This window comes from Argiope bruennichi, chromosome 8 (assembly GCF_947563725.1).
Source record: "Argiope bruennichi chromosome 8, qqArgBrue1.1, whole genome shotgun sequence".
Classification (NCBI taxonomy): domain Eukaryota; kingdom Metazoa; phylum Arthropoda; class Arachnida; order Araneae; family Araneidae; genus Argiope; species Argiope bruennichi.
Window position 1 is genome coordinate 35,065,250 of NC_079158.1, and position 18,432 is coordinate 35,083,681.

Here is an 18,432-nt window from a genome sequence, read left to right on the forward strand (position 1 = left end):
CAGTTTACTGTGAAAAAAGCCATCTCGAATCGAGATGACACATACTTTTTCCAGAAATGAACTTCAATTTAGGGTAATGACCGGTCTGGCCAGAGTTTCCTGGAAAATGAATTCTCTGAAAGCAAGATGATAAGATCATTTTTCAATGGTCATAGGAAAGCGAAATAAAATAGTTGGATGTCATATGGTATCATGAGGATTTATTGACTACGAAGTGAGGATCTTTGACGTTTATCCTCTTGCTTATTTGTCAATGTCTTCCATAAATATCTAGATGATTCTTTTTATTTCATAAAATATCATAGAAAGGAGGCAAAAAGGGTGAAAATAATAAGGCAGTTTTGCCCTTAATAGGTAGCCATCTTTGATGTCACAATGATTATTCATAGATGAGTTATCTTTACACAGTTATAAGTCTTTTAAACTGAGAAACAGAATTGATTTTCTGTTCTTTCTCGGAAATGAAGATAGATTGATAGCTTATATAGAGTTTCGACTGCTTTTGTTGTTTAATCGTCGAGCGGAAAATTTTATTTAAAGAGAAAACTGAAGGTGTTTGACTTTTAGCTTGAAAAATGAGATCTGGGGCTCGTTTATTCAGTTATATTGTTGTAAATCATAAGTTCCAAGAATCATGTTAAACTAGAAAAATGATGGTCTAATAACTCATACGACGAGAAACTACTTTTAAATATAAAAACAAGTATTTGTGCATTATAAAAAGATATTGTTTTGCATAATTTCTAGGTGCTTTAATTTGCTTTTGGTTTTTATGTTAGGGTTAATGATTAACAATTGAGTGAGTTAGATTTTCGTGTTAACAGTGATCAGATATTGAGGAAGATGTCAGTGATAACATTTAGTTTCTGATTGTTCCCACCACACCAACATGAATACATTTGAACTTTTTCACTTTAAATCCTCGTCAAATAGTCATTTTTATATGACGTATGATATAAGTATGCTTAAGTTACGGATGATGAATTCAATTTGTCAATAAAAATTTTATTTAACTTAATTTGTCTTTATAATAATAAATTTAATAAAATTTCATTTGTCAATAAACTTTTTATACACTATTCTAAGCACCATTAGATAAAGTATGTTCCAAACACAAAAGTCTTAAAAAATCTTTCTGAAAGGGTCAATGAACATCATGATCACTCAAAAATCAAACCAGAAACGGATTTTTAACCAGTTCATCTTCTATCAGCCATTTTGTAAAATTTAATTGAAAATATGGTCTTTGAAAATTGCACTGTTCACGAATATGTCATGAAGCTTTGCCAAGTATCCAAAGTCTTTAAATTCATTGTTTTCGTCGGCAAAAGAATTTTTGACAGGATTTAATCAAACCGTTCGTTTTTGTTATAACTTCTATGTATCGGATAAGCCAGAAATAAAATAAAAAAAAAATTAAATAAATTTAAAAAAAAATAAACTCTTGTCATTCCAAACAAATCAAATAGAAAATGCAATAATAATAAAATAATTCCGAAATATCTGAATTGCTCTTCTTTCATTCATTGAATTTCAAAGATTTTATTGATCTTGCGAATTTGAGATCAAACAATTCTTTGATCTGTTACAAGCTATATAGAGAGAATTTTTAAGCAGCATCTGAATAGATACAGGGCTATGTATATAGGATATATTAATAAGAAGATATATTTAAAATGTCTGTAACCTTTTAAAATGGTTAAAATATTAGAACGATTTGGATTTGCCTTTTAAATTAACTAGCATTTATTAAAAAAAGTTGAAGGACTTGTTTAGAATTTGAAACAAATACACAATTCAGTTGTAAAAACTACAAAACCAAATTTTACTGTTCAAATATTCATTTTGTTGAGTTAATAAATATTTAAGGAGAATTTTTTGAAATGCTATAATTGAAAGGGCATCCTACAGTTCATAATTATTTCATCTTATTTTTCATCTCCAAACAAAGTGACGGCTATGTTGTGATTTAGGAAATAAAGAAATGGAACAAAATTTTTGCTGAAAAGAAAGAGTAAATGCTTTTGGTTTGTAACCAACGCAGGCATTTTACCCTCGATTTCGTTGCTGAAAAATATTGTAAGCGCCACGTCCATATGCCGATAATGCCTTCTTTTCTGTTTAGCCTGCGGTCTACACATATATTCTCGACTTTTAAATTCAATTTACATACAAGATATTTAGAAAGTTTTAATGAAACGCATTAACCTTAGAATACATGCTTTTTTAATATCTATTTTACAAAAAAAAAAAAAAAAAAAAATGCGTTTTCAAATTTGAGTTAAGAAATTATTTAAAAATTTTTAAATTAGTTTTTTTGTGAAATTAAAAAAAAATATTAAAATGTGCCAAATGGGTACATTATGAATGAAAAAATATTTCAATGACATAAATCACATTATAACAATTCTGCAATAAAAATAGAAGTCTATAATATTTCTAGAAGTCTAAAAATATTTCAATAGTATTTTTAATGTTAAAACCATTAAAACAACAGCCATCTTGATATTTTTTTCAAGCATCCAGATTAAATCTTATTCTATTACCGCTATTGCCATGTATTAGTCTTTTCTGCAAATACTTATCAAAAAGGCTTTAAAAAAGATTTTTCAATTATTCATTGTTGTCCTTTGGAACAGCCATGTGAAGCTTATAATGGAAATAATAGCTTCTAGCCAAGTGACTACATCATAATACAATGTAGGGTTCAAATATTTTTATAAGGAAAATTTAGGCGTATCTATTAATAACATTCATTTTTTTTTTTGTTTTATACCACATTTTATGCTTTCAGTCAAAGTCGTCTATACGGGAAATTTAATGTCAGTGCGTTTAGTGTCAGTAACCACTGATTGACATGGCGCTTAACGTGTTAATTACAATAGGGTGAGTTCTGTGCCTTATTATGGAAAATGGAGTGTGGATTTTGTATGGGTTTTCTTCTGCTGTTTATGTTCAAACTTCAGTTTTGTTTACAAGACTATGTATATCAAATTTCATCTGCCCAAGTTGAATCATTTTCGAGTTTATAGTATTCAACTACTGAAATCGATAGACTCACAGTCCTTTGACGAACTGGATTCAAAGTTTGATTCGATTCTAGTTATACAGCTACGTATGCGTCATTTCATCCATATAGATATTTGCAATTGTGAGTTTTTCTTATATTCGTAAACATGGAAAAATAAAATTCAAAAATTTAATAGAAATCTGTGAAATTGATAAAGAGGAAATCAATCAAATTTCTAGCTCATAGTTCATTGCGCTTTTGAGGTTATAATCACTATTACAGCCAGCAGGAGTGATCTTTCCAAAATGTTCTCGTATATTCTTTAATACAAATGCTATCCCAGCGAATGCTTTACATGGTATTGGCGCGCAATAATTACAAAATATTAACTTTTAGCGTGAATTTATGATTTTTATTGAATTTATCGTGTCATCCTTGGCGAGTTATTTGGCGATTCCTCCTTAGCATACGTTAATAAGGTATAAAATTCGGATTTGTGTTTTAGACACGTTTTTCTAAATCAACTGAAACAAAGATTTGACACAAAATACACTTAGAGTTACAAAATTTCATACTTATTTTTATTTAAGTCATTGCGTTTTTGAACTATCGCGTTAACATGTTTCTGAAAGTACAGACAGATAATCAACAAGTTGTTAGTTTTGTCTCAAACTTTGACATATAATAACAGACCATAAATGTTAAATCTGCATGCTGGATCTTATTTACTAAGCCATCTTTATTTTCTAGTTATCGTGTTATATTCGAAGAGCCTGAGTTCCTCTGAACAGATTTTACTTAAAATTTTATACAAATCTGAAAATTGGTGTAAATGCCGCATACCATATTACAGACGTCTAGCTCAAAGTGTTTTATCATAGACAGTCAGACGGATATTTTTCAAAAATGTATTTTTGGAATGCAGGGAGGTCTAAAACGTGGAGATTCGTCAAAATCTCGAGTACAATATTTTTGATGATTATTACGTTTCCTCTATAGTTCGTATACGATGATGATGATATCGTGTCCACTTTACCACGGAAAGGGGGTGCAGTAGCTTCTGAGGGTAAAGACAACTGAGCACCCTAGGGCAGAAGTCTGATTTCTAGCTCATATGAAGATGAAACTCACACATTCGCTTGCACAACCCCTTTTTACAGGGGGGCACATTCTCACACCTCACAGATAGAACACAGATGAAGAACAACCGTGCCCGAACCGGGATTCGAACCCGGGACGCCCGGATCACGGGGACGATGCGCTACCCCTATGCTATTTCGTATACGAGAAAGTAAAAATACATTTTCACACTTAGATAGTCTGAACCATGTAAATTTATCGAAACTCTAATTTCTTGACGATTATAGTACTTTCTTTTCGTTTATTTCTAGTACAAGCAAATGAAATAGGAGATAAAAAGATATATTAATTTTATGGCCTTCCTTGCTTATCCCTCATCCAGTTTGTGAAAACATAAATTAACTTTTATTTACACAGAGTAGGAAAAATTACTTATGGCAATCCATTGTTCGACGACAGCCACATCTTCAAGAGTTTAGCAGGGGCGTGGGAGGAATCGATTATGCTCATTCATTGAGTAAACGCTTTCGGCACGCAGACTTTTCGTCAGGATAACGAGATTGAAACCCTCCCCCTTAAGAGGATTGCGTGAGAAGATGGTCAACACATCGATCTCGGTGGTCCTGCGTGAACGTTTCTCGTCCAGAAGATTGGGAAAGTAAATGTTGGGAAGTAGGGGGCTCGTTAGGGCCGATGGGAATGATGAATGATCTGAATGAGATGAATTGATCTCGATTGTGTTCAAACAGGAAGGAGTTCTGTAGGAGGGGGGGGGGGGTTGAATAAAAAAAGATACTGCATGGTTATGAAGAATATTGTTACAAAAAATATGGAGTTATCAGTTGATTCAACAATGTGTTATAATCATTGTCCATGAGTTTTCACTTAAGAGTACTTGGGAATTCCGGTTCTGGACTTGATAATATTGAATTACAATTAATTTGTGTCATATCACAATAATTTTTTAAAACAAAAGTGGTGGTTATATGTATATCCACAAAAGGCCACTTCTAAGGCCACTCTAAGTTAGTGATATATATCTAAATGACCTGAATACCACAACAACAACATACTAGAATCCTAAAGATCCTCACCGGCCACATTACAACCCATCCCGCAGGCCTACACCATTTTTGCAACCACTACGGCGGTGAGAAGCATACACTATGCTGGAAACTCCCCATTTATGGGGTGTCACCCGGTCAAGTTCTAAGATTCACTATCAGTCACGGTATAAACACTCCCGTAGGAGGCACATGCTGTCATCAGTAGGAGCTAGCTTGTCCAACACCATTTCTGTATCCATTAGGCTGGCGAGAATTAAACATCATGCTGGAAATTCTGTATCCTCATTTATGGGGTATCTCCCGGTGCGAACATTTTAAATTTATGATTACTTCACTTCTGAGATGTTTAAGCAGAACCCAAAACAAAATGCCATCTGGTGGTGATAGTTGATGAATTGAATTTAAAGTCATTAACTCTCCGCTCTCTACTACTTCTGTATCATTAAAATTTTTTTTATTTTGAGAATGAATTTTGTTTTCTGGGGAAGTGCCGTAATTTAAGTATCGCTTAAATGATATTTAATCTGAAAATTGTTTTGAGTAGTAGTTGTTTTTAACATTATAGCTTTTTAAAATCAGCATATTTTCTACAAATTGCATCATGTAATTGAATTGCTAGGTGTAGATATCCTTCCATTTTATTCTGTAAGCTTGAAACTGGTTCCAGTAGAAATAAAATCAGGAAGATATATTTCAGAGGACTTAATTCTTGATAATTTTTAAACCCTAAAAAATTTTTAGTCTTACATACTTTCAGTAAAAATCGGTCAAAATGCTCTATAGAACAGACTGTTGGACCTATAACTAACAAATTTGACTCTTAATTACACTTAAGCAGTAGATATTTAATAAATGGCTTTCAAAATTTGAATTAAATTATAGTTATTTAAAAATTAATCAAAATTTTAATATTTTCTTTAGTAAATTCGAAGTATCTTATTGTTTAAAACAATTTTTATTTTATAGCTCTATCAGTTCTGTTTTTGTGTTATCTTTTGTAAAATTTTTTAAAATTGATTTGAAACAAATTTTGTAGCAGTGCTATTTTTGTTGTAACGAAATTCACACTAATTCTAATGTTTCATATTATCTTTCATTCGTATACTTTTGGTAATGTTAACTTATCATACAAAAATCATGCCCTTTGGGCATTAATTCCAAAGCAGAATGTTAAACAGTTTTCGCTTTAAAAATGGTAATGTCTTCCTACTGTCATTCTCTTCGTAAATTGCGTGATGTTTGCTATAATTTCAACGACTGAAGTAATCATAGCAATGGAAACATAGACAGACGAATCATGGTACGAAAAACGCGATATTCAGAAATAAAAAAGAATTTAGAATTTCCGATATTTTCTAGTTTCGTTTCTACTATTTGTTTTTCAGCGGAGAATTAGTCATCCATTTTGAATTGTACTATTAAGTCATCAGTATTAAATTAGCATTTTGTTCTTTGGTTGCGCTTGAAGATACTCAGATACTTTTTCTTTGACATTTTTACTCTACAATAGTTCTTTATGCATTTTGAAATTTATAAGTAAATATTAAAAAAAAGTAAAATGAGCTTCAAATGTTCTTTTAATTTTATTCACTACAGGGTAAAACTAGTTTCTACATTTTTAAAATTCTAATCATTATTTCTATTTACTATAAGTCATTGCATTTTTAAAAACTAAAAGAGTTGAACGAAACTATTCAATTATTATTTTAGTCACGGTTCAATATATCTTTTTTTTCGTGTTAGTTTCAAACTATATAATTATTTTTTAAATTCTTTTTAGAGATTAAACAATTTATTTTAGCATTGAAATTATGAAATGGATAATTAACAAATTACAAATTGATATATTATAAATTAGAATTAAAACATCAAAAATTTCAAAATTTAAATGTTCTTTTCATTTTATTCACTACTGGGTAAAACTAGTTTCTACATTTTTAAAATTCTAATTATTATTTCTATTCACTATAATTCATTGCATTTTTAAAAATATAAAAAAATTGAACGAAACTATTCAATTATTATTTTAGTCACGGTTCAAGATTTTTTTTTCGTGTTAGTTTCAAACTATATAATTATTTTTTAAATTTTTTTGAAAGATTAAACAATTTGTTTTAGCATTGAAAAGACGAAATGGACCATTAACAAATTACGAATTGAGATATTATAAATTAGAATTAAAACATCAAAAATTTACTGAATGGCCTATTTAGAAATAATTTATTTTATAATTAAACATTACTCATGGATTTTATAAGACGTGGGAAGGCTTGAAACAACGAAAGGCAAAATTCTCAGAAAAGGGGGTTTGAGAACAAAATTTGAGCAAATTGAGTCCTGTTAAAAAATAAATCTTTAAAACTAGAAAGAAATATAAAAATAATGCAAGACCTTTTTTTAAAAAAATTATTTAAAATACCTAAATTCTTTAGATAAAGAGCAGTATTGTATAAAAAAAGAAAGGATTGGAAAGGTGAATTAATCAGAACTGATACCAAATGCTTATTACTAATTATTGAATTGTCGAGGATTGCTACACTAAATTATTATTATTATTTTATTAAAATGTTATGGAAATATATATCTCTCATTTTATTCTTGGAATTCAATGAACTTTCGCCTAGTGATGAAAGCGTAACTTCATTAAAAAATGAAGAAAGCAACAATAACAAAAAGGCTGCATACAACTTTAAAGAAATATGCAAAGTTTTAAAGTAAATGATTACTGTTTTATAATCGAAAAAAAAATCTTTTTCTAATATTAATTTAATTGTTTGTCTCAGAAAACCACAATCTACCAAGTAATAAACGAATTCTCCATAGGAACTAAAATTTTTGTTGACATGTTTCTTTTATGTTGATAGAGCTCTTAGTCAGAAAAGCTGAGAAATTTTTTAGAAACTATTCTTTATTCTGTGGTAATTAGAAATATTCATTGCCAAAATTTTGGCAATGAATTTTGCGGAAACGATTACCTATCTTCTAGATTGCAAGAAGTTTTGCAATCTGCTTATGGATGCTGCATTCTTTTTATGTTAAATATTAATAAATTGTCAAATTCCAGAAAATGTTCTCCAATAAATGTTTTATTTAACTTTAAGAAGTAAACAGCGCCTACTAGCCTTAGAACTAAAAACGAACATTTTATATATAATTAAAATAGAGCGTCATAAATAATAATTAAAGAAAACCGAGGGAGTGATCTGCTCAAAACTTGGTCACATACTCTTAAATGAATTTGTCATGTCAGTGAACGCCTTGCATGGCACTGGCGTACAGTAGTTACAAAATTTTTTTGGCGTGGATTTTACTGAATCTATCATGTCATACTTGGCGAGTTTTGGCTAGTTTAATCCCTGTCATATCGTTAAAATTATCAAAAAATCGCATTTATACTTTAGATACGTTTTTCTCAAGCGATTGAAACAAAAATTTTCACTTTACTACTCTTGTAGTCATACAATCATATGCCAAATTTGATATATTTAAATCATTGCGTTTTGAATAATCGCTTTTACATATTTCTGAAAGTACAAACCGACAGACAGTCAACCAGGAGCTGGATTTGCCTGAAAGTTTGATAGGTGTTTACACTGTAGATGTTAAATCTGTGTATAAAATTTTATCTATCTATTTCTCTCCGTTTTGTAGTTATCGCTTTGACTTATATTCGACCATCTGGACAGACGGACTTGATCTGAATATATTTTATAGAAAATTTGTTAGAAATCTGAAGATGTGGTGTAAAGATCACATACCAAATTTCAATCATTTAACGCAAAGCATTTCTGAGTTATCTTTGTCACAGATAGACAGACAGATGGACATTTTTTCAAAACTGTGCTTTTCGAACTCATGGGGGTTAAACCGTCGGAATTCTATAATATATCGAATTCCAATTTTTTGGCGTTATTATTCGAATTTTTTTGTCCTTACTTTCTCTGTTCTACATGTACGAGAAAGTAACAAAAGAAAAGTTAACTTTTACTTGAAATAAACATTTAGAAATATACTTAAAAATTTCGTTGAGTATAAACTTAAAGAACTTAATTAAAAATTCACGCTTCATGGAGGTACGATGAAAATACCAAAGGCCAATAAAAAGAAAGAAATTTAAGTAAGTAATACTAAAAATAGCAATGAATATCTTTAATTAATATAACATTTTGATTAAAAAAGTAGGACACAGAAAAAAAATATCTGAACTAGTGTTAAATTTACGCTTTAATAGAAAATCAATTAAAATGCCATTTCTCACAGAATTTTTCAGCCTGTCCTGAAAAAAATCATATTAGGAAAATAATTTGTAAGCAGAAATAATTATTTTTCAACATTGCTTTTTTAAAAAAATAAAATGGATATTTCATGATAAAATCGTGTTAATTAAGCTGAATAACTTTTTCTCTGAAATGATAATTCTTTGTTTCCGAAAGTACTTAGTTGCTGTTATGTGAAACACTAACGAAATGTTATTGCACTTTAGCTATTTTTTCTTTTTAATTCAAATTTGCAACTTATTTTTAATATTTGCTTTTTTTTGGCAATACGCTTTGAAGAACGTATAATTACTTTTTTTTAGAGTTCGAGAGTAAGTTAAGCATCTAAAAAATGTAATTCTATTTTATCGTCTGCTCTTGATGGAACAAGCGACATTTGGAATTAATAGCTGCAATAATCTGAAATGATTACAAAGAAAATCTTTAATGGGTATTTCGTTTTAATTTTGAAACTCCTAATGTGTTCGAAATTTGCACAAAAAAAAAATGAAAGAAGGAATATTCATAAGAATATTGGTTCACTCGCTGAATGTGATGACCAGCTGTCTCATCGGAAATATTGGTTGCGTTTCATTTCAATTAAATCTCTTGACCATTACTTGATGCTCATAGTTTCTTCAACAAAACACTTTTAAAACTTAAATTATGGTAAATCTTAACCGTGTTATTTTAATAACCTTTACATACATTTGTTTATTATGCACTTGGACCTTTTTTATGGAGTCGACATTATGATGTCATTAAAACACTTAAGTGTTTCAGTCACCTATTTAACATTGCTTGTTTTCTCTTACGATAATGTAATTTTACTTTATAATTCCCAATTCAAAATGCTCAATCAGTGCACATAATCTTTCTTTAATTTTCAACAATAAGAGATCACGCGCTTAAATATTTGGTGCCAATTTAAAGGGTTTGAATTTCGTTACAAAAATGAGAACTATCGTTGAAACTGATGTTATAAATGTCTTTCAAAACATATTAAGATTTCGATAAAATTTGTGGAACTAAATTGGTAACATTAAATGGATAATTTTAAAATTTTAAAATGCATAATAATTTTTTTTATGTAGAAATGTTTTCGCGATAACTCTCCAAAAAATATCATAATTTCCCTAAATTTTCAATAAATTAATAAATTTTAATCCAAATATTAAAAAAGGTGCTACGAAATGTGAACTACTACATTCCATAATGAATTTTGGCCAAATTAGATGACTTTAGATTAAACAATTTAATTTGTAGAATGTCAATATAGCACACACTCACACGCACATACGCACACACGCACACACGCACACACACACACACACACACACACACACACACACACACAAACACACACACACACACACACACACACACACACACACACACACACACACACACACACACACACACACACACACACACACGTATTCCCTTTTATTATTAGTCGAGATAGAAATAATTTAGCTTAAATGTCAGATAATTTTTAGACCCCAACAGTAAATTAAGTTTGCAGCAAAGATTTGTATATATTTGAGAGTATAATTTTTTGAATTTTTCAACAAAATATTGTCTGGCTGCATTGCATTTTCGTCCATTTTCATTTCATTGTATATATACTGCGTTGAAGTATCTGTTTTGCTGTTTTTTAGTTGAGAAATATGTATTATATATAATTTATCATAAAATTATTTTTGCCCTTTAGGCTGAAACTCATAAATGAATAATAAGAAGCATCTTTCGCATTATTTTTTCGCTTTTTTTAAATATAAAATTGTCCAATTACCCAGAAAACGCTTCAGAATAAAGTTCCTTAAGAACAATAAAATACAGTTATGCGACAAACTGTACATAAAATTAGTGTCATAATTTGAAGCTAATTTGTATAATTAAGCCAAATGTAAAAGTAAAGACACTAATTAAACACAGACTAAAAATTAACTTTTATATCTGTAATGTTTGTTAAGACTTTCTGAAAGATTAAGAAAGTTGTGGGATTTTAACTTATACCGGAAATTGAATTTTATCGCGTCTAGTTCCTGTGGTTGTTTTATCATAAAACAAATACTTTTGAGGAGAATTTTCTCTTAAACTTCATTACACTTCGCTGCAGTTTCCGGGTGCAGTGACAATTAAAAATATCATGATCAAACCTTTAAAAATAAAGTGAAACTTGAAAAGGTATACGATACAGAAATCGAAACAACTATTTAGGCTGTCAGAAAAAATTTCTCACAAATACTATGAACCATACGAAAGGTGTCAGTACAACTTTCTTATCAATTTTTGAAGTAAATCAATTTTTATTAATTAAAATTAAGTAATAGATACTGAAGAATAAGGATGCTTTTAGTTGAAGCCTCGTAACAGTTAATTAAATGATAAATATTTTACTAATATAAGACTTGAAATATATTCTTAGTGAACCATGCTCGATTTACCAATTAGTTGTCTGTTTATTATTAAAAAAGTGTGTGTGTCTGTCAGTCTACGTGTGTGTGTTGATACTACATACACTTAGAATGCTTAACTAAAACTACAAAAATTTGGTTCAGATATACTTTGGGGAATGATGTACTTTTAAATTAGAACTTTAACTAATTAAAAATAGGTCAGATTTTAGTATTTTTTGGCTATAACTTATAAAAATATTTCTGCATAAAAATTAATTTTAATATCGTTTTAAGGTCCAAAATGTTTCCGATGATGCAAGTTTAATTGCTGTAAAATTCTTTAGTCTACATTTAACTAATTTTAAAACAAATTTTTAAATATATTATAGAACAATATTTTCAATGTTCTAATTGAAACCAAAATCGTTTTCACTTTTTTCATCAAATATTTGATCGCGTGATTTTCTTTTATTGTTGAAAGCTGAAGAAGGTTTTTGTTTAATATTTATACAATTTATAGAATGGATAAAAAGTGGTTACAATATAACTAAATCTAGAATATAGATAAACTGGACATAATAGCACTGTGATGTCATAAAACTCCTTGCCATTAGCAACTAGTATTTAATAAAGATGGTCTCTATGTAAGAGAAAAGAGGAAATTATTTCCCTTCATAGGTAACTTAATTTAGCAGAGTTTCGTTGCAGATGGCGAAACCAAGCTAATATCGAATCCCAGATAAAAAAGAAAAAGATAACAGTAAGTGCATCTAATATAGAGAGAGCACTGTCTCATATTTTGAGGAATAATAAAAGTAAAAATATATTTGTGTTGATATGTTAGCGCTCCACAGGGGAGGCCATTGAATCTATTTACCAAATATTTTGGAATGTAAAAATATAGATTTGGAACAATTGTTTTTTAAAATTGCAGTTAATTAATTAATCAGGATTTTGCTATTTTCTAGTAAAAGCTTAGAAAATATTATTGTGCAAAAATTATTTTTACATTATCTTAAAATTAAAAAAAAAAGATATGATGAACATTTAATTACTGTGTAATCTTTTCTCTATTTTGATGAATTTTAAAAAATATGTTATGCATAATTCGGAAAATCACTTTAAATTGTTACAACGAGATTGAAATCATTGTTTCACCAAATATTTAACTTCGTATTAGCTTTTCATAGCTGAAAGTTATCCAGCGAAAATTCTGCTTGTTTTTTACTTTTCTTCGGCAATGTCGTAAGGACTTTTATTTTATTGTTTTATTTCATAAATTTCTTTGTGAATATTTAATCAAAATTCCCTCAAGGAAATATCAATTATTATAAAATATTTACTTTTTGTTTTATTATCTTGAAACAATCCAACTAACTTATTTTTGTTATTAATTGTGGATTCTGAGACACGAAAAAGAAATTGAAGTTACAGCGTTACTATGGAAACACATAATTAAATATTTGATGACGTGAACTGTTACGTCTATTACGTTATTGACGTCATTCGACTTGACGCAATATACTCAATGAGCAAAATATTGTAAATTTGCAAAAATAATATTTCTTAATCCCCTTTCTTAATTTTAGTTCAGAACTAATTTATCGAGGTAAACATAAAATATTTATGCATAAAAGATGTAACTAAAATTAAATGCATCAATTATTCTCAGAATAAGCTGGTCGGCAAAAGCAGATAACCTTGTCAGAACTTAATAAATCGCCAGAACCAGATTTATATATAAACGTCACAAGCTTTAGCTTATGCCCCCACCTCCCTTTTTTGGGGGACTTTCTAGAATTTGTTTGAGGAAACAAATATCATATCAACTAAATACATTATTTATAGTTTTTATTAAATCATGGGGTTTGTTAAATCAACTATATGTATTATTAAATTATAAAGGGTCCATTAACTACTGTTCATTCTCAGAAATTTCCGCTGTTTTGCTCATGCGTCGTTTAGTGTTTTAATTCAGCAAAAAAAAAAAAAAAAAAAAAAAAAATGGTAAAAAGGAAAATAAAAGGTGGAGATGTTTAGCAACTGAGTAAACGCAATTAGTAAAGGAAATTAGGAAACTTAATAACCACCCCTTAATGAAATATAAATGTTTAAACATGCTAGTCTCAGAATCATAAAAAGAACAATAATTTAAATTCGGCGTTGGTATTGACGGATAATTAGTAACAATTTTCATTTGCGAAGGTCCATCAAAAATTAGTTGCACTGCTTAAAAAAACAGAACCGGATAGAAATCTTTATATTTCATTTGCATCCATTTAAAATTCTATGTCTTCTTTTCGACGTAATAATTTCCGTTATTTAAACTTTTGCCGATACATGGCACAAGGCTTTCAATACCTTCTGCAAAAAATTCCGCTGGAACGACATTAATACACATTCGGCGTTGTCTATATTTCCACATTTAGTCTCAAGCAGGTTGTACCAATTCACGATAGCCTGATATGAACATTGCATTTTCACTATACACTTCATGCAGTTGCCGATAAAATTTCAAAGCAATTATATCTCCCCCCCCCCACACACAAAATACGAATCGCAGCACACATTTCCTAATCCCAAGACTTGTTAACGACTGTATATCAATCAAATTAAATTTGACACATGAAAGTTTACATCACATGATATAGAAAAAAACTTAAAATTTTTATGAATTAGGGCAATTAATTTTTTATCTCTCTGTGTAATATACCCTATGAATAAAATATCTTTTATATGTTGTCGGTCAAGATACAGAAGAAAATCTATCAATAGGAATATTTTTTGTTCAACTTTCTCTTAGACAAATAGTACCTTCTTTTCGGTCTTCCGTAAAAATCTGCACCCTCTGATATGCATTAAGAGTGTAGAGTCAGTGAGATAGATATAACATCACTTTATGACCCTGCAACTATAACCTTCCGGTTGTATAAACAGTGTAAGGACATAAGTGGGAGAGATATCAGAAGAGCTCTTCAACTACCTATCGCTGTAACCATCGCCATAATTGCCCGATATGTGACATTTATTGATTAAAATTTAGTAAGGGGTTTTTAATTTTAGGTATACTAATTGGCTGAGATTTCAATGAGACATGACCGAGACTTTGTAAACAAGCTGTTAATCAGAATCTGAAATTCTATACTATTCTATAGAAACGGATATACAGTCGATTTGTGATAACAAAAATTAGATAATAATAATAAAAAAAAAAACATATTAACAAAATAAGGCTGTCAAAAATTAGGGTTGACATAAAAAATAACAAGACAAATACAAAAAAATAAAAAAAAATATATGGAAACAAATGAGTGTTACGTACTAACGCTTAAACAATGGAATATATATGTATATATATATTCCATTATATAGAATATATAGAATATATATGTATATATATAACTATTATAAGAAAGAGTGTCCTTTAATTTTAAAAAGATCTTCTAGGTAACGAATCGTTTTCTGAATTTTTAATCTGGATTCTTGGGAAGTATCAACACTACGGAACCTAACTTGTTGAAGTACACATGTTGGCTTGGTCATGTGGAAAGAGGAAGTCAGCAACACTGTGTTGCGTAGTCAATCGGAGTGGCATTAAGATTTCCGCAAGGGTAGAATGCATTTGGGACCAGATTAAAATGGTGAAGATATGAGGGAAAGAATCTATGGGATGTAAAGAAAAGAATACCTCCCCTTTTCCAGTTGTTTGATTAAAGAGAGACTTTTGGGATAATATTGAAAGTAGATCGCCAATACTTGTAGGTTGAAGAAAGACTTTTGGGAGAATATTGAATAGATCGCTAGTACATGTATCTCAGTCTCCCCAATCATTCTGCAACATTTCAATCATTTTCTACTTAAATACAGATTTTAGATACTATTTTGGTACCTTAGTGTGGCATTGTTCCGTGTTTGATCCCGTGGCCTCTGCTTTCGCCAGTCTGCCGGAATTCCTCATTTCCCTTTTTTCCTTCCTTCCCAATGATGAGGTAGACAGCAAACCCAAGAAGCATTCAATTTTCGCAAAATTGTAATTTAATATTTAGCATTTTGGATATTACAGTATAACGAAGAAAACCGATCATAAATTTAAACCATCCTACTTTCAACCAACAAGGACATGAACAGAAAGATAGATAGACAGATTTCTTTCCAACGGTTTTCATCTAAGATTGATAGAAACCACGAATTTGGTATTAGGACTCATTAAATTTGAACCATCTAGTTCAAAGTATTTTTTAGTGTTAATATTCACTGATAGACAGGCAGATATAATTGCAAAAATATGTTTATATATTCAAGGGCATTTAAAACTGAGAGATTCGTTTTTTCAATGATTGCTATATTTTTTCTTTGTATAATTTGTATAAAAGAAAGTAAAAAATCATTTGGGATTGATTCAAACCAGCGGCAATGAGTTCCCTAAAACATCTATGCATAATGGGACACAAAAGATCTTTTGTCCCCAATTTCCATTCTGCACAAAAATTCTAGTTCTTGAGCAAGGCCATGAATGCAATGAGTGCTCAGGTTTTTATCTTCATAGTACCCGCACTTTAGCATTTTGTGATTCGCAGTATCGTAAAGAATACCAAGCACACATTTTGGAAGATTGAACACAATCTTTGATACAGAGAAAAAAAATTAATAACAATATCTCGTACCAAATTCCATTTATCTATGTGATTGCTTCTTTGAGTTGTAGCGCTTACATGTATGAGATACAGACGGTCAATACGCTGGCTGATTTGGTTCAAAGTTTTTTATGTATCTATTCTTGACAATATCTATCCATTCTTGATTTATACTATGAAGAAAAACGTTCCCTGCCTAAGCATCTGGGACTTCTAATTAACCGATCTAGCGATATACTGCTCTTTCTATACGAGGGCGCCTGCGGTTACCTGGGAAGTCACCATTATGGGAAGACAACTTTTTAAAATCATATTCCCATGCAAGGCAACATCACGTAGGCTTCGATCATTGAAGCTCCTTAGAAATGTCTGGGATCTCTTATCGGTAAATATCAAGTAACAGAACAAAATAAAAAAGCGCCAAACCTAAGAAGAAAAGAGAGTCCCCAAAATTCAAGTTCGCTTGTCCATGTTTCAAAGTTCCAATCCAAAATGCAAACGAAACAGCAACCATGCTAAAACTATATGCCAAATTTTATCTCTCTATTTCTTTACGGTTTTTAGCTATTGTATAGATTTGCTGTGAGAACAGACTGGCTGTCTTTGAGGTATTTCTAGATTACTCTTCTTTAACAATTATAATCAGTCATAACTAGATCCATCATTACAATTTGTCGTATCTGTCATCTTAACATCATCGAACTCAGCTATTGTTTAAAACTATCACTATTTCTTTTAGAAGCAGGATTATTTCATATCTCTCATTTCCCATTGTTCATTATACTCATCCATATATGAACATAAATTGAAGAAGGATTAAAAATCTTAAGTATAAAGTACCATAGCTGTCAAATGGACTTGAGTTCGCTAGCAACTCTGCATGGTGACATGGACGTTTGATTTTCATTCGGCAATGACGAATATATTTTTAGATTTATGGTTTTTAATTAATTCCTGATTGATACTGATTTAAGTGAAATGTCAGATAGGTAAATCTTGACTGCGTTTGTACCGTTTATTGCATTCATTGAAAAGAAATTTGGAAACATTTCAAAATTATGCATATTTTCAAACTTTATATACTTAGTATTTTAAGACAAGAGAAAGAGTATTATCAGCTTTTCAGAACTCAAAAGGTAATGAAATATTCAACTAATTAGAAGTTAAACCAAATTTTACCTTCTCTCCATAGAAATCGTAGAAATTTCGATGCAAATAATCCCACAAAAATATTTTCATACTATCTTAAAATTCAAAATCTTACCACTTCGAAGACACAATTTTATTTCCGTGCAATATTTGTTTAAATTTTTATTAATTATTCAAAATTTTATAAATAACTGATTAAATGCAGACGACTTTGAAACGAGGTAGTTTATAATTACTCTATTGCTAAGGAACAGTTCTCCCGTTGCTTAGCAACTATGATGCTAGACTATGATCTAGACAACCTTTATTTTTTACACATTTTTCAGCAAATGTATTTTTATTGATTTCAAAAGATTTCTAAAGGCTCTTCTTTTAAAATAAAGTCGCAGAAAGAGTTTGGAACAAGGAATAATTGGGTATAGTGATTATAGTAGGCAAAGTTTGGCGAGACTATTGGCGAAGTTTTAGCGAGACCGGAAACATATGCCTTTTTTAAGGCACTCTAGATGAAGATGATTAGCAATTTCCTATTTTTAATAATGACATTTTCTAACTTTTGTTTATTTTAGTTTCTCCTTTATTAAAAAAAATGAAATCAATAAATTTCCAGTTGACATTACTCATTTCCTACATCGATTATTTAAGGCAAATAACTAAATTATGCATTTCTTGTATCTGTAGAATAAAAGGGTTACAAGTAAGATTTAATTTTCGCTTTTAGATTTTGTCCGAAGAAACAGAATAAGATCGTCGATTACTCCTGGTATTTTTCATTGTGGAGAAGTTAAGAAGAGGAATTTAAAATAATAATTTATTTTTCCAGTATTTAAAATG